Below are 18,763 nucleotides of genomic sequence, written 5' to 3'. Positions count from 1 at the left end.
ATCTCTTTCTTAAATTAAGACCCTTGTACGATACTGGTAGACTTCTCTTGGCCACGAATGACATTTTTGCCAGCGCTAGTACAATTTTTATATCCTCCTTGCTCCGTCTATCATGAGTTCAAAGTGGTTCAAATGGCTCTTAGCTCTATCGGACTTAACATCTGAGGTCATCAGTCCCCTAGACTTAGAACTACTTAAACCTACCTAACCTAAGGACATCACACACATCCATGCCCGAAGCTGGATTCGAACCTGCGACCACAGCAGCAGCGCGGTTCCAGACTGAACCGCCTAGAACCGCTCGGTCACAGCGGCCGGCCATCATGAGTTATTTTGCTGCCTAAAGTAGAAGAATTCCTTAACTTAGTTTACTTCGTAATCCCCAATTCTGATGTTAAGTTTCTCACTGTTCTCATTTCTACTGCTTCTTATTGCTTTCATCTTTTTTCGACTTACGCTCAGTTCATATTCTGTACTCATTAGACTGTTCATCCCATTCGACAGATCCTGTAATTCTTCTTCGCTTTCACTGCGGATGGCTAAGCCATCAGTGAATGTTATCATTGATATCGTTTCATCTCGTGTTTTAATCCCAGTCTTCTTTCATTTCTGTCATTGTTTCTTCGATGTATAGATTGAACATAGGGGTGGAAGAGTCTGACCCTTTTCAATCCGAACACTTCGTTCTTTGTCTTCCAGTTTTGTTGTTCCCTGTTGGGTCTTGTGTATATTGTGTATTACCCGTCTTTTCCTACAACTTACTCCTATCTTTCTGTGGATTTCGAAAATCTTGCACTAATTTACATTGTCGAATGCTTTTTCCAGTCGAAAAATCCTATGAACGTATCTTGCTTTTTCTTCAGTCTTGCTTCCATTGTCAGCCGTAATGTCAGAACAGCCTCTCTTGTGCCTTTATCTTTCCTAAAGGCCAACTGGTCATCTAAGAGAGCCTTAATTTTCTTTTCCATTCTTCTGCATATTATCCTTTCAGCAACTTGTATGTAGGATCGGATGCGATAATTCTCGCACTTGTCGGCTCTTGCTACCACCACTCTCATAGACTATATTCTTAAATAGCAGTTTCGTTGCCGCTTCCCACAATGATTTTGAAATTATGACGGAATGTTGTCAGTACCTTATGTCTATTTGGTGCTAAGTCATCCAAAGCTCGTTTATGTTCTCACCCTAATACTGGATCTCCTATCTCATCCCTGTTGACTCCTGTCAAATCCTACTCCGATTATACCATTTTCTGCTGGTGTTGATATTGCCCTATACTTGCCTGACCAGAAAGCCTTGTTTTCTTTCCATTTAATTTAATTAACCCTCACTATATCGAGATTGAGCCTTCGCATTTCTTTTTTCATATTTTGTAGCTTCCCTATCAACTTCTGACATTCCACACCCATATCCGTAGAACGTTACTCTTTCGTTGATTATTAAGTCTTTTTCTAATGGTCATCTGCCCTTTGGCAGTACCCTCCCTGAGATTCGAGTCATTTTCCTCTGGAGAAATCATCAGACACTTTTCGCTTACAGACCACATGTCTTGTGGATACACATTACGTGTCTATAATGTAGTGGTTTACATTGTCTTCCGCACGCTTATGCCGTTGATCATTGCCGATTCTTCAGCCTTCACAGCGGAAGTTTCCTACCCCAAGGGCAAGAGAGTCCGCTGAACCTCTGTCCGCTCCTCCGACCTCTTTGACAAGGCCGTTGGTAAAACGAGGGTTACTTCTTATGCCGGAAATTTCCAGCCGCCACTCCCGATGATTTTTATTCAAAATTTAAGCAGTGAAGAGGTTCGAACCCGGGACCCAGCACTTTCTTATTAGAAGTCGAAGACACTGACCGTCCACTGTTCTTTTTTCCTCTTTTTTCTTGAACTTGCTTCTTTGCCTCTTTTTTACGCTTCTCCCTTTTTCCCCTATACCACGGGTACTGTTTGAGTTTTCTGTTAGCCACTGAATCGAAGGTTCAGGATTTCTCTGAAACATTGGATTTTCGATAGTTCGAAACTTAACTCAAATGAGAAATCGCTACCTGCACAGACGTGTTGTACGGAACCTTCAGTATAATGCCAAAACTGATTAATACGGGTCAGTATTTTCTTTGATAACAGTTTTAGCAGTGTTCGAATATGCATCCTATATATTTGGAGTCATTAAGTTTTGACTTAGTTTCATTATTCTTATAAAACTTCTTGGACATAAATTGTGAAGGCTTTTGAAACTACTTATCATTTCCAACCCAGATATACTGAAACTTAGTGTAATAAAGGACAGCTCACTATTGGTGGACAATAATTTGATAAACTGTTTCGAAGGTAACTGAATTTATTTGTCTATTTGTTATTTATTTGCGTTGATGCATTTATTTTTATGTTTTTAGATTAATGTTATTATTTAGATTGTATAATTTGCAGTCAACACAAAGATATTGATAATTAATGATACATTGTAATGAATTACCAAGTTTCGAAATTATTACGGATTTTACACAGGAGTTACGGTTTCAGAAAATTGGTATTCTTAATCTCACTAAAGTTAACAGTAGTAGGATCTCGAAGTTAACCAGAAAGCTATCATTGACGAAAGGCGATAGCACTGTTGAACAAATCTGACGGTGATTGTGACGAAGACGAGAACAAATACGTATTCTTAAATCCCAAATAACTTTACTAAGTCCATAATGTGAAAACCGCATTTAGTAGATTCTTGATTAATAAAGTTACCAGTCGATTTCTACTTCACGTGTATTTTGGTTGTAATGTTAGTTCTACTGGGTAAAAAATGGATAGGGCGAATACGTTTTGGAGGTATACCGGAAGGGAAATGAAGGAATAAGCTGAAAGTAGCAGCATAAGCTTAGAGAATACGACATTAGACAGCCCTATATTAATCCACACATAGACAAAATCGATATAAGATGTAGACTGCGGTAAAACTTCTGGGATCTGTGGAATGAGCAGTTTAACAGGTACTGATGTGCTGTGAGTAACTGCACGCAAAATAAAAATGCAAGACAATCTATTTGATTACGATCGCACAAATGTTTTTCATTTTCATGAGATAGAGACTTGCATATCTTTTTCACTAGAACGACTGGATCATTCTTAGATAAGTAAGTTCTCTCTCTCACCACTTGTTTTTTTTTTTCTTTATTGAATTTCAATTCCCCCCAAGGGGGCGGGCTGGCAGCAGCTTAGTATGCCGCTCTTCAGCCTACAGATTTTGCGAGAAAGATCAAGAGGATAAATAATAAAAAACAGGCGATAAAATCGGAGACTTAAAGAGTAACATGGCGAAAAGAAATCGTGGAACTTAAAACAAACAACAGAGGGATGATGATGCTAATAAAATACATACGAAGCAGACAGGGAAAACAATAGACAGACAATTAAAAAAACACGGCGACAGTCTGGATTCTGTTCGCAAAAGACATAAAATTCACACCTAGCGACAGCATGGTTTCTGTTCGCAACACGAGAAAGACAAACAACACTGAATAGTCACTGGAACACTGCACTAAAAAGTTGGCAAATGTGACATACCACAGTCGAGAGCAGGTGGGGGGAAATTGGACAGAAGATGGGAAAACAAAAAAGGGGGGAAAGGAGAGTAAAAGCGAAGGGGGGAACCGGGAAAGGAGCTGATGGAGGATGAGGACCCATAAGAGGGGTGGGGGGCAGACACGACAGGGAGTGGGGTAGGCAGAGGAGGGGAATACAAAAGGACTTGTGGGGGGGGGAGAAGGGAGGTAGGGAGAGGTTTAGTGGGGAGAAAACAGGACGGAAGGGGGGGGGGAAGAGGGAGCCCAGGGAAAGGACAGAGGAAAGGAGGGGGAGGGAGGATCAGAGTTGATAGGAAGGATAAATGGAGGGAGAGAGGGCATCGTCTGGGAGGGGGAGTTGACGGAAGCCACCTTGGGAAAGGAGATGGAGGGTGTAGATATGGAGGGTAGGGGGGACACAACGGTGAAGACGTGGCAGGGGGCGGGGATGGGAGAGGAGAGGAGCAACCAGGGGGTGAGGGGGTTCAAGACGGCGGGAGGTGTAGAGGATGCGGATATGTTCGAGGAATAGGAGCAGATGGGGGAAAGGAATGAGATCATAGAGGATCCGCGTGGGGGACGGGAGGCGGATACGGAAGGCGAGGCGGAGTGCATGACGCTCAAGGATCTGGAGGGACTGATAGAATTTGGGGGGGGGGGCAGATATCCAGGCAGGGCTGGCATAACAGAGGATGGGACGGATTAAGGATTTGTAGGTGTGGAGGATCTCTCACCACTTTCGTAATTCGTAATGATATAAAGTTAATACACAACTGAGTGAGCGCAACTTAATTGCGACAGAATACGATAAGGTCCTGTGTGATATTCCGTAATGAAACCAGTACAACGCGAGAAAAATGGAGTTGGCAGCAAGCATCCAGAAATTCAATACCTCTGAGCATACACTTATCAGACAAAACATTATGACAACCGACCTGCTGTAGATATAAACCTGTCCAGGCGATAGCTGCGCCGCCAGGCGAGGAATGATTGCTAGTCAGACACACGCGCGAGCGTGCAGTCCGTGTGTAGAATGAGGAAGGCGTACGATCTATCTGAGTTTGACTGAGGGCAGATTGTGATGTCCCGGAGGCTCGGCACGAGCATTTCGGAAACTGCACGACTTGTCGTGTGTTCGAGGAGTACTGTGGTGAGTGTCTTCAACACAGTGAAGGTGAAGCCACATCCAGAGGCCTTGGGGTTGGGCGGCCACTCTGCATCACAAATGTCGGACGTCGTAGGCTGGGCAGATTGGTGAAACAGAACACGTGGCGAACTGTGACGGAACTAACATCAGATTTTAATGCTGGGCAGGGTACAAGTGTGTCTGAACATATAGCGCACCGAACATTCTCAACGGTGGGCCTCCACAGCCGACGACCCATGCATGTGTCAATGTTCAAAATGGCTCTGAGCACTATGGAACTTAACTTCTAAGGTCATCAGTCGCCTAGAACTTAGAACTACTTAAACCTAACTAACCTAAGGACATCACACACATCCATGCCCGAGGCAGGATTCGAACCTGCGACCGTAGCGGTCGCGCGGTTCCAGACTGTAGCGCCTAGAACCGCTCGGCCACCCATGCGGCTATGCCAATATTAACACGATGACATTGGCACCTACGACTTAAATGGGCACTGGACGTTGGCGCAGTGGCAGAACGTCGCATTGTCTGATGAATCGCAATATCTTCTTCATCATGCAGATGGGAGGGGGTGAATGCGTCGTCTTACCGGGGAACAGCTCCTTGACACCTGTACTGTGGGACGGAGACGAGCTGGTGGCGGCACCATTATTCTCTGGGAAACATTCACGTGGGCAACCATGGATCCAATGGAGCTCGTGTAAGGCACCATGACGGCGAAAGAGTGTCGTACATTGGTTCCACACCATGTTCACCCCTTCGTGGCGATCATGTTTCCCGACGGCAGTGGCGTTTTTCATCAACATAATGCGCCATGTCACAAGGCCAGGAGTGTGATGGAGTGGTTCGAGGAACACAGTGACGAGTTCCAGTTGAGGTGCTGGCACCATAACTCGCCATATTTGAACCAGATCGAACACATCTGGAATGCGATTGAATGAGGCATCAGAGCTCATCGTCCCCCTCCCGGCAATGTATGGGAATTAGGTGATTTGTGTATGCAGAAGTGGTGCCAACTCCCTCCAGCGACCTATAAAACCTTGTTGCCATGACGTATCGCCTCTATTATCGGTGCCAAAGGTGGACATACCGGCTATCAGATAGGTGGTCATAATGTCCTGGCTGATCAGTGTGTATGAATATACAAAAATATGTTCAGTTACTGGTTTAGGCGTTTTTAATTTAAACAGTAGCCTAGTACGCTTTTCAGTGGTGCAGCCATCATCATAAAGTGGACTGATGTTTTTACATGCACATATGACGTCTGTTTAGCAGACCGCATTGTGGCAAGATGTTTGTGTGAGGTCTTGGAGTAGTGTATAAAGAGTAGCGTTAATTCAAAACATTGAAAGGTGCTTGATACATTTCTACATGTATACATCAACTAAAACTAATGCGGATCTGGAAGAATACGCTTGTTTTATTCTGCCATAGTGCACCACTTATTCTTGTCACTACCAGTTCAATACCACACTATTTTGCAAGTTTTACAAAGAAAAATTAAAATAATTAAATTCGTTTTGCTGTACTATTATGTTGTTGTTGTTGTTGTTCTCAGTCCAGAGACTGGTTTGATGCAGTTCTCCATGCTACTCCATCCTGTGCAAACTTCTTCATCTCCATGTTAACTGTTACAACCCCAATTCTGTTCAGTACCTCCTCATCAGTTACGTGATCTACCCATCTAATCTTGAGCATTCTTCTGCAGCACCACATTTCGAAAGCTTCTATTCTCTTCTTTTCTAAACTATTTATCGTCCACGTTTCACTTCCATGCAAGGCTACACTCCATACGAATACTTTCAGAAAAGACTTATTGAAATTTAACTCTATATTCGATGTTAACAAATTTCTCTTCTTCAGAAACGCTATCCTTGCCATAGCCAGTTTACATTTTATATCCTCTCTACTTCGACCATCATCGGTTATTTTGCTACCCAAACAGCAAACGTCATCTATTGCTTTAAGTGTCTCATTTCCTAATCTAATTCCCTCAGCATCACCTAATTTAATTCGGCTACATTCCATTATCGTCGTTTTGCTTGTGTTAATCTTATATTCTCCTTTCAAGGCACTGTCCATTCCGTTCAGTTGCTCTTCCAGGTCCTTTGCTGTCTCTGACAAAATTACAATATCGTCGACAAACCTCAAAGTTTTTATTTCTTCTCCATGGATTTTAATCCCTTCTCCAAATTTTTCTTTTGTTTCCTTTACTGCTTGCTCTTACAGACTGAATAACATCAGGGATGGGCTACAACCCGGTCTCACTCCCTTCCTAACCACAGTTTCCTTTTCATGCCCCTCGACTCTTATAACTGCCATCTGGTTTCTGTACAAATTGTAAATAACCTTTCGTTCCCCAGTATTTGACCCCTGTAACCATCAGAATTTGGAAGAGAGTATTCCAGTCAACACTGTAGAAAGCTTTCTCTAAGTTTGCCTTTCCTTAATCTTTTCGTAAGATAAGTCGTAGGGTCAGCATTGCCTCACGTGTTCCAAGATTTCTACGAAATCCAAACTGATCTTCCCTGAGATCGGCTTCTACCAGTTTCTGCATTCGACTGTAAAGAATTCGTGTTAGTATTTGGCAGCCGTGCCTTATTAAAGTGATAGTTCGATAATTTTCACACTTGTCAGCGCCTGTTTCCTTTGGGATTGGAATTATTATGTTCTTCTTGAAGTTGAGGGTATTTCGCCTGTCTCATAAATCTTGCTCACCAGTTGGTAGAGTGTTGCGAGGGCTGTCTCTCCCAAGCCTATCAGTAGTTCTAATGGAATGTTGTCTACTCCCGGGGCCTTGTTTGGATTTAGGTCTTTGAGTGCCCTGTCAAATCCTTCACGCAGTATCATATCTCCCATTTCATCTTCATCCATGTCGTCTTCCATTTCCGTGATATTGCCCTCAAGTTACTATTATACAGAACAAAAATTCCATATTAGTAACTTATCTCAGTGCATGTGAAGTATCTCTTTCCTGCATCCGTTATCTTTGGAAAAATGTATCATTGCTTTGAAATGCATTTTCATTTTATTTTTAGTCACAAGTTACGTCCACACGACATGAAAGATTGGACAGGATATCTGCACACTCTGTTGAGCAATCAAATTTAAAGCATGTATCGCAAGAAATGCGCGCTGTCCATCGTGAACTCAGTTTTCTCTCCATCACAAAAGCCACGTATACAGACGAAATTTGATTAATCTCTCATGGTTGGGATTCACAGTCATGTAATATTTCTTAAAAGACATCACAGTCGCCGTTGACTGTATGAAATATTTATTATTACGATTGCCATTTCTGCCTTAGGGCCAGCCGGCCGGGGTGGCCGAGCGGTTCTAGGCGCTACAGTCAGGAACCGCGCGACCGGTCGCAGGTTCGAATCCTGCCTCGGGCATGGGCCTTAGGTTAGTTAGGTTTAAGTAGTTCTAAATTCTAGGGGACTGATGACCTCAGAAGTTAAGTTCCATAGTGCTCAGAGCCATTTGAACCATTTTGAACCTTAGGGCCATTTTCAATTAACTTTTGCAGTGTTACTTAAAAATGGCCCCAAGGCCGAAATTGCAATCGTAATAATAAATATTTCATGCAGTCAACGACGACTATGATGTCTTTTAAGAAACAGACCAAAGTGTTCGTGGGTGATGGCCGTATGTCAGTGTTCAACGGGCACAGTACTCTGGCAAGCGGCCACGTTGCTCCATCATAACACATGTTAATGAACTAAACTGCTTTTCACCTTTTCTCCCCTCCATCCCTCCCGCCCTAACCCGCCGTCCGAGCCCAGCATCTCTTCCCCCACTCCCCTCGCCAGCACACTGTAACGTGATGGTTTCGCGCTCAGGTACATGTGCTGGAGCCACCACTGCTGTTGCTCCGCTTGGTGCCCAAGTCTGTTATTCGTGCGGTATTTCTTTCCTCTTCTCAGTCATCAGACTAATGCCGCGCTCTCAGACCTTATACAGGATGTAGCCGCTATCACGATTGGTCAGTGGTCCCTTTACTCGAATCTCGATACATTCTTTAATGACACGGTCCCAGAAGCCAGACGTCTGTGTCATACCATTACAATTGTCGGAATCGATTACATTAATTCGACAGGCAATATTTCACGACTGCCTATTTGTTTGTTACGTTGCTGTAGTCTGGTATGCTGCTGATGTTCTTGGCAATGATACGTAATAGTACAAACTGCATGAATTATTGTGTACGTCTTGCCACAGTGACAGAGTATGTGATAGACCACTGATTTCCTCAATCTGAGGTCGTCTTTGATAGTGTGCAGCAGTGCCTGTGTTTTAGCTTGTAAGAGGAAGATCATCTTCACTTGGTGTTTGTGGAGAATTCATCCTGTCTTTCCAGATAATGCGCCAGAAAATGTGATAAATGGCCTTATCCTCCTGAGGTTCCTCTTCTGTTTCTGCCAGTTGTAAGGTGGGCGTAGAATATGGGGCTCCTCATATCTGCTACTACTTGTAGCCATTATGTTGGAATTCTGTCCTCAGATCTTTAAGTTCTTCGCTGAGGCTTCCACTGTCAGAGAGGTTGTGAGCCCTATGTACTAGTGTTTTGAGTGCGCCATCTCTCTGCACCACGTCGTGGCAGCTGTCCAAAAGTAACTACATATATGTCACTGTGCATCTTCGTCTGGTGTACGCTGTGTCCCAGTGTGCCGTTCGCTCTTCTTCTTACCAGGACTTAACATGAAAGTCCTTAAGCTTAATTTGTTCTGGTGTATGGAACTGAGATGTACGAGGACGTCATTCATCTTGGCCCTTCCATGAGGCCATATGACGAGGGTATTGTCCCCATGCCGGAAGAAACAGGTAGGTTTCCGTCTGACAGATTCCAGGGCTTCCTCCCGATAATGTTCCAAATACAAGTACACGTTGGCGACAACTGGTGAAATGGTTTCGCCTTAGATCTTCTCGTAATAGCTACAGCTGTAAAGAAATTATGTCGACGTCAAGATACGCTGGCAATAAGTTCTAACGATTCTTGTAAAGGCGCTCTTGCTAAAGGAGAGGCAACGTAGTAGCTCACAAGGACGTTAGTATCCTTAAGCCTAATTTTGTTAATAAGTCCCACAAAATCCATGGAATTGTGAATGAGATGTCAAGACTACCCGAAGTAAGGGCTAAACAAATCTTTTGGGTACATAGCGAGTGGGCACATCAGGGCACCAGTGTTGCTAAAAATGGGACATAAAGGCACTCCTTTTTTCTGAATGTCCAGCAGCTCATAAAATGGTGCTTTTTGTTGTAGCTGATGCTCAAACATTGGTGCAAAGGACTCACACACTCTCTGACAATGAAAGTCTCAGCAAAGATCTTGAACATTTGAAGATAATGTTCCAATATAACAGCTACAAGGAGTGATACATACGCCACTATGCAACTAGCAGAAACTGAAGAGGAACCTCGCGAAAATGCAGCCATTTATCACTTTTTGCTTGCGCATTATCTGGAAAGACTGGGTGGATTCTCCGGGAAACACCAAGTGGAGACAGTCTTCTGCTCACATGCTAAAACACGGGAACTGCTGAATAGTCTGAAAGACAGCCTCAGACAACGTAAACCCGTTGTCTATTAGATACCTAGTCAATGTGGCAAGACATATATAAGTCATATGGTGCGTACCATTGAAGATAATTGCCGAGAACACCAACAGCACACCAGATTGCATCTACTTACCCAGTCGGCAGTCGTGCAACATTGCCTGCCGAAATTATGGTAGACATAACTGATCACGACATAGACGTCTAACTTCTGGGTCTGCGCCATTAAGAATGTACTGAGTTTCGAGTGAGGGGACCACTGACCAATCGTGATAGTGGCTACATCCGGAATAAGGCCTGAGAACGTATAGCATGTTTCATTAAGAAGAAGAAATAGATACCCCACAAATAACTGAATACGGCTGGCGAAGAAACATCAGAGGTGCCAACAGCACACGTATTTGGGCACGAACCTAGGATGGAGCAGTGTGATGGCGGGGGAGGGATTGGGGGAGGAGACACTGGGTGTGGACGGCGAATAGAACGGCTGGTTGGAAGGAGGGAGTGGGGAAGAAATGAAAGTGCCGCGCCAGCCACCAAGCGGTCCCTTCATCAGCGCACCTCTTCATGGTAACATGGTCGCTTGCCGAAATATTTTACTCCTTGGACACTGACATCTGCCTATCTATCGGTGAACTACACAGTCCAGAGACATTAATGTGTCCACCGTCTATGTTCGATGCCAATGTGCAATAATCACTCACAGACAGCAGGTGGCGACACTAGCAGTGGAAAGTATATATGAGTATGGCGTTATCCAAAACCGTCGCTGAGGCAGCACAGGCCATAGATGACAGAGATGAACGATGTCTGTGAAGAAGTGAATGGGCGAATAGATGTGCAACTGTTTAGAAACCGACCGCCCAAATGAACCAAGGGACTACCAGCAGTATTTCCTCAATGACCGTTCAGGTGAAGTTGCTGTGTATGGGCTTCCACAGCAGGCGCCTGTTACATACACCCATGGTGACTGCTGTCCATCGACAACGAAGGCTGGCGTTTGCACGCCAGTACTGCAAGTCGACGTCCAACGACTGGCAACAAGTGATCTTTTCAGATGAATCACGTTGTATTCTCCATCGGGTCTATGCGGATCGTCCATAGCTTGAATTCTGTGAAAATGGTTCGAACAATAGATGTAGAATGTTGATGTAGAATGGTGCATGATGAGATTTGATTCACAAAGCCATGGTTCCCTGTGAGGTGATAGATTAAATGTCCTCACAAAATCTTCCTCTGCCTGTCTCTGTCGTCGTTCTGCTGGAGGACCAGTCCTCTCTCGCACGTTCCTTAACGAGGCAAATAAAGTTGGCACAAGGGAAAGCAGTATCCAGGAAACAGTCGTTTCTAATATTCTCCTTCACTAAAGCATCGGCCGTTTTGTTGTGATGGCTTGCGGCAGACGCGTTGATCAATATTTCATTCACATCTTGCCTCTTAGTCTTACTAAGCAATACTTCTTTGGAAAAATACGTTACTTAACTACTGTTAAGCTCCGGTTGGTGCGATGTTTCAATTTTTTAAACGCACTTTTAAAATCTATTAGCACTAAAAGTTTGTAAATCGTGGTCTGTAGTGTTTAATAAACGCAATTACTGCAAAAATATCGTATGTACAGGTGGAGGTCTTCTTGGTAAGTTTGTACATTTCAAATGTTTCAGTGTAAGGCTCCTAAAACCATCTGTATAAATATGGTTAAAATTGGACGATGTATTGTACTAAATTCATTACTGAAGATATGGAAGGCCAAAGCTTTTGACTAATGGGAGAGTTCTAATGGGAGGTTTCCAGTTGTCTGATCTAATGTGACAGCCAGTTCTCTAACTATTATAGGCACAGGTTGACTGGTAACTGTGAGCGGTCGTATGATAAATCTGTCAGCCGACGATGTCCGCCAGATAGTATAAAAATGGCCTTCTTTGGGTAGAAGCGTGCAACGGACAACGGAAGTTAATGAATCAATTACTATGTAGAGTAACGCGCCGTACGCCCGGTATTAGGTAACACGTGCTACCGCGTGGAGGTGTGTATTTGTGTGTGTGTGTGTGTGTGTGTGTGTGTGCGCTCGCGCGTACGTGTGTGTCTGTGTGTTGCAGCTGAAGTGACACGCACAGTCACGTCCTGCTAGAGTCGATCTCATAAATACAAATTGGTACGAAATATTTCACGGTGGTTACCTCCAAAAGATTCGTGGCTTCTAAGTGATAGGGACTTTTCGTTGACGCCGTAAAGTTCATCCAGCGTACACTGTTCTTCGAAATTGCTCCTCGCCCTTCTCATGCATCCATTCGGATACTTTAATATAAAACTTCGAAAGATTTTCGTATATGGCTCACAAGTTGAAGTTGTGATAACTGTCCCGTTTCGAAAAATTGGTGTTTTATTTTGACTCATTATGCAATATTATTTCACAATATTGTATGTTTAAACCTAATTACGGTCAAAGATAGTAAGGTTTTCGGTAATCGTACCGGATTTTTAGAAATAAATTTATTGTACACTCTACTAGAAAAGATGATTCAGTGTAGACGACTTTCTTTTTAGACTTAGGGATAGAATTCTATCTCAATTCCGGAAGTTTGGTAGAGGAATTCACCCGCTATCTTATTTCTTGTTTGTTTGTATATTAGCCGGGACCTTAGGACGTAAAAAACTAGACGCATGCTAAATATAGATCATAAGTTAAAATGGGACTCTGTCTTGTTGAGGTAACCATCTGCTGTTTTCTGTGAGAATGAGTTAAATGGTCAATAGGGATATGAATCTCAGTTCTTGCTCTGACTTGGTGTGTGCGTTAGCGCTGCATCAGAATTATTGGTATACCACTAAGGGTATTTGACTTCTTTATCTGTTCTATTAGGGAGATATTTCTTCAAAACTTGATCGGTAATTCGTCTGGACTGAAGCTACAGATACTCTTCTAAACTTCACTACAGGTGAATATTTCTGATTCCTTTCTGGCATGTCACGAAATCATGTGCCTGGCCGTTTCACCGTACATGCAGATCAATCTACTTCTTTTAGTAGCCCTTTAATCATTGCTGCTATAACTGTATGTTAAGCTCCGCTACCAGTCGTAGTGAGATCAGCTTAAGAGTGAGGCATATTATCTGATTAAAAAATCAAGGCACCTATTAACGGACAGTGTTCATCTTGCTCCTTTATGACAGCTTGGACTCTGCTGGGAACATTTTAAATCAGGTGTCTGAATGTCTGTTTAGGAATGGCAGCCTGTTCTTACGTAAGAACCGGAACGAGAGAACGTACTGACGTTTGAAACTGGGATCTAAGCGAAGTTGACGTCCTAACATTTTCCCACTGTGTTCAAGACGGGACTCGGGGCAGACCAGTCCACTTCAGAAATGTTATTGTTCAAAAACCACTGCCCCACAGATGCTGCTTTTGGACAGGATGCGTTGCCATTTGATACAATCATCGTACCCGAACTGCTCCTCTCCTGTACGCAGTACACAATGCGGTAAAAATGTATTCAAATCCTTCCGCATTTAGATTTGTCTTAAGCGCAACACGAAAGCACTCTCACACGGTAACACCACCACCTCTGTACTTCACTGGTGGCACTACACTTTCACGAGGCATCCGTCAACCTATCGGATTACCGCAGGCTACAGCGCGTTTCACCACTCCGAAACATTCGCTTCCAGTCACCCACTATCCAGTAGCGTCACCCTTCACACCATCTCAAGCGTCACTTAGTGTTGACTGGAGAATTGCGTGGCTTACGAGGAGCTGCTCTACCGTTTTACCCCATTCTTTTTCACTCCCTATAGACAGTCGATGTGCTAGCTGGACTGCTGGTTGCTTAGTCTTTGGAACAGACGATTGATCCCTTCCACTGCTGATTTCATGATTTTTTTTGCAACAACCCTTCCCAAAACTCGTCCGTCACTGTATGAGAGCTGCCAGGGTTTTTCGTAGCTGTGATCGTTGTTTCTTGTTTCCACTCCAGAATGATAGGCGGTCAAGAACTGACTTGGGCAGTTTCAGAAGGACTGAAATGTCTTGATGGATTTGTTACTCAGATAACATCCAATGACACTCGATGTCACTGAGCTCTCCTGTCCGACCTGTTCTGCTGTTACTGTTTCTCTGCTAACGGCCCAATAATCTCCGCCTCCCTCTGCACTTGCGCATCCGTCTCTGGTGACGTCTGGTGGTCATTTTCGTATTACATAGACATATCCGGATTCTTCCGCTCAGATAGTGTACATCTGACGAAAAGAGATATTTGATTGTGCATGTGCTTCGGGACAACGTATTATGTAGTGTTTTCAGGGGTATCCAAGATAATTACAGATAAATGCGTGAATCACCTGCCTTAATTAGTAGTCCTTGGACGGTTAAAAACTACATGTATTTTGGCGTGCCACAGAAAGATTTGTACAAATACTTATGCTTATATTTGAGGTTTTCATTTAATGTTGCGGATATGTTACAACTGAAGAAATCAACTGTAATTTTTAACCTAAACTTTCTGACAACCCTGACCTATTTCGAACACAGGCTTTCTCGTACAAAGATTTCATATTTACTGCGAATGTTATATAAACTAGAGTCATGGATAAAAATTTTAATATACACTTAATTATTTTTCTAGAAATCTCATCGAAGTAAACGAAACTCTTGTTTCTACTATTATGTCAGTTACTTTTCATAAGTGTTTGAAGTTTTGGTCACTTTTTGAGGTACCTCAAGCATTTGATTTCAAGTATTTTCGATAAGCTTATTCACATCTCTCTATCTTTTGCTACGATATTATTCACTTGACAGAAATCGAAACTGAATTGTGACATTATTCGAAAAAATACAGCTGACGTATACGCAGAGATGTTTTGTGAACTTCCTCTAGCAAATTTTTTCTCTTGGGAGAAAATAAAATTGCTATTTAATCAGAGACAGGCAGTTGATTATTGATCTTCTTTGACAATTGTGAACTGAACTCACATGTGTCACAGAATCATCAGTAGATTTGTTTATCACATTACCTGCAATATTAATGGATATTAAAATCTTACAGCATACGGAATGTAAAAAAAAGTGCTTCACACTAGGAATTCCTCCAAGTTAACTTAATTTACTAACTACTTTCAGATTGTGGTGTCGCCATTGGCTACTGTGGCAAGATTTCAAGACAGTTCACTTCAAATTTTTCTGGGTAACATACGTAACCCTTTGTTATAATAGAAATGGTCAGAAGACCAATGGAGTAGCTGCAATGATGTCGATATTAAAGTGACTGGAGTGGTGCCAGATGCTAACACTTCCAACAGGGAATAACACATATTAGTCACTGTTGTTGGCGAGTGTTGCATAAGATAAGATGTCAACGATACAATGATAAAAAAAGGTCAGACATGTAAATGCAAACAAGAGTGTCGTTCTCGCAACAATTTTTTCAAGTGAAAAATAATTTGACTTGTGAATTAAGGGAATCATAGCAAGAGAAAGTTGCGGTACATGGAACTACATACAAAAGTGTTCAACTGTAAGAGAGACTGCTGTGTATAAAAGGCATAAATTAAATGTAGCAGAACTACAGCAAATATTCGCATTTTATGTTAAATGAAGACACACAATAATTCAAGACTATCAGACTGTTAGAAGATATAAATTGTAATATTGTAATAAAAGGAAATGACCATAAAGTTGGTATAGCAATACCGGGACGTGTTTGGGTGTGAAATAACATATAACATTCGATTATTACTATTAATTCTTGATGCTACAATTGCAAAAAGGAGCGTTACAGAAGCCCTTTCATATAGACAATGACTCCTTTGATTTCCAGAATAAAATAAGTAATGGTAGACGGACCTTGTTTCCGGCTGTACTTTCATCAACGTACTGCTGTCGTTCACGGATGCCAGCCTACTATCTACAGACGCTCTCCACATTTTCTCAAGTCTGTCGTCTGTTACAGTTAACGTCTGTTTTGTTGCAGCTTGTAACGTTCCCTGGCAAACTCACACTATTAATAAACTAAAATTTATTTGTACCATATACGCCGCTCTGAGCAATTTGTATATACTGTAATTATTTAACAAAAAATATTATTGAATTTTGTGTAAAAGACATTTGTTATTATTGTAATATTTTTTGTAGTAATATTCTCTCTGTATTTAGGATGGTAATATTTCTATATTCATTATGTGATTGCAAAATGTGTCAATATCTGCGATAACAGAGATGTGAAATTTAGCCAGAGGAAAATAATGTTATGAGATTACAAAGAAATGTTAATAGTCAGCAGTAGTATAAAAGCACCACGTACTGTGTATTCTTTGGTCATCTCCGTGTAGAGCTGAAAGCGAGAGGAAGCTGTGACGAAGTGTTTTATGAATGGGTAGACTTCTTTTGTCTGTATCTAGATTTAGCCGCCATTAGAGGAGAAATTACAAACTAATGTGAGTTGAATTATTGTTGGGTCTAAATATATCATAATTTATCAAAAGTGTGTATTATTAATGTAAATTAGCTTGCCCATGTCATCTATAATATTTATTTAAAGAATTTTCAGCATTTTTAGCGGTGTTGCTGGGCTGTGCTGCGACCGATTGATTTGCAGCGGCGGCACATTTAAAAAATTGTTCCGCTAAAGGAAAATTAACCAAACCCGTAAATCGGGAACAGATAAAAATTAGCAGTGAATTAAGAAAATGTTCTTCTTTTACAGTGATCCTGAGACTGATGAATTTTAACTAGTTACACATTTGTGCATTCGTAGGCGGATAGTTAATGTTGAAATTTAACAATTTTGGTTCTTTCAAATAACTTAAATGTAATAGCAAAGTGTGTTTTATCAGTGATAATTAAATGTCGGCTTGGCAATATTTAACCATTTTCTGCTAATAGAGACAGTCTTGTGTTCCATAGCTAACGCCGGGAAAGAATTCAGTAAATAAACAAAAAAAAACCCACTGCATTTAGAAAATGTGTGCCAAGGCCGAATTATGTAAAGGATTTAATTCTCAACTAAATATTCTTAATCAGTTAATATGAGTTCATGTAATTTTTAAATGTACGTAATTCTTTTGAAAATGCATTTCTATTACCACACGTAAATAAGAGAGAGGTTCTACAACAAAGTTCGTACTTACTGAAGGAAAGAAAAGACAAAAATTAATTAACTAAAACAAACAAATTAGATTATTAAATATTCTTTAATGAAAAATTTCATGCATTACATTAAATTGGCGCCCAACGTGGGGCACGAATATGCAGTGGCCACTAAATACCCATGAGATAACTAGGGAATTATTATAGTCGAACTTTGTTGGAGAACAACTAATAATTTTTTTTATGTATAGTATGTATTGCCTAACCAATATTGTGTGGTAATACCTGTATATGATTCTTTGCATGAGAACACTATATACCCAGAGGCAAGCTGAAGAAGAGAGCTCATTATATCGAAAAATTAATTACCTACCACAATATCAGGGGGCAGCTGCACCCAAGATAGATCACCAAAAGGTAAAGCTACAGTGTAGTTGTCCTGTGGGTAGTAAAGTAGCCTCAGTGCAGTGTTCTCGGATCATTAGTGGTGTGCTTGTTGTCAGTGCTTTTTTTAAAAAAATAACAGGACATTTGAGTAGTTAGTCACTGTAGTATATAATAAGTGTGTTTTAACAAATGACCATTTCTTGTGTGATTATGTCAGTGAGACCTGAGTGTTAGGATATTTAGTTCAGATTTTGTTTCTTTTGTTGACTATGGTTAGATTGCGTAGTCAGAAAGATATCAACATGGATAATGAACAACAGTTAGCAAGTAGTGATACCGAGTTAGAAAGTGGGACACAAAGTAATGTTTAGTGGCGTAGTTCAGGAAGTACAATGTGAGAATCTGGGGGCAGAAGGGCAAGAAATGTTGCCACTGCCAGCCAGTGATTCAGTTGATAGTAGAAATACTGTACCACCCGCAAGCACTGGACACGGACCAGAGAGTGGTGAGGTGTCAGAAGTGCAATCATTAAGAGTTATGTTCGAGCGCATGCTCAATTTCCAAGCTGAATTTGCACGTATGCAAGCAGAACGCGAAAGAGAACGTGATGCTAAACAAGCAGAGCGTGATCGACGCCTGCATGAGAGAGACTTGCAGTTAATGCAATCCTTGGAAACTGCAAAATGAGATTGTTAGTTTGAGATGAAACTATGAAACCATACCCAAAACGGTGCAAGAAATAAGCGAAAGAGTAGATAGTATCCAAGTGGCTAACGCCAGTATCATGGGTGAAATCAGTGTACTGACTAACAGGTTGGAACAATTAGAAATTGACACAAATCAAGTAATTGAGCACAAAATGTCCGAACAAGTGCACAAAATAGAAAACGAGTTTATAAAAGAAATAGATGAGAAAGTGCACGCCGCGATTGAAGCCAAAGATGTGGGCTCCAATGCGGAAGTGGAGGACCTGAAAAAGGTGGTACACACTGACATTCCGCTGTGGCAGCGGAATGTCAACCTGCACGGCGACGCACAGGCG

The 18,763-nt window shown here is 41.8% G+C and overlaps 1 protein-coding gene across 1 annotated transcript in view; it reads right to left on the bottom strand.

The window, feature by feature from the left end:
- LOC126105574 (glutamate-gated chloride channel-like) overlaps positions 1-18,763 on the bottom strand; it is a 114,301-nt gene that overhangs the window by 54,605 nt on the left and 40,933 nt on the right. The window lies entirely within an intron of this gene.

This window comes from Schistocerca cancellata, chromosome 1 (assembly GCF_023864275.1).
Source record: "Schistocerca cancellata isolate TAMUIC-IGC-003103 chromosome 1, iqSchCanc2.1, whole genome shotgun sequence".
Taxonomy (NCBI): Eukaryota; Metazoa; Arthropoda; class Insecta; order Orthoptera; family Acrididae; genus Schistocerca; species Schistocerca cancellata.
The sequence above is the reverse complement of the archived record's forward strand: the minus strand, read 5'-3'. Positions and strand labels throughout refer to the sequence as shown.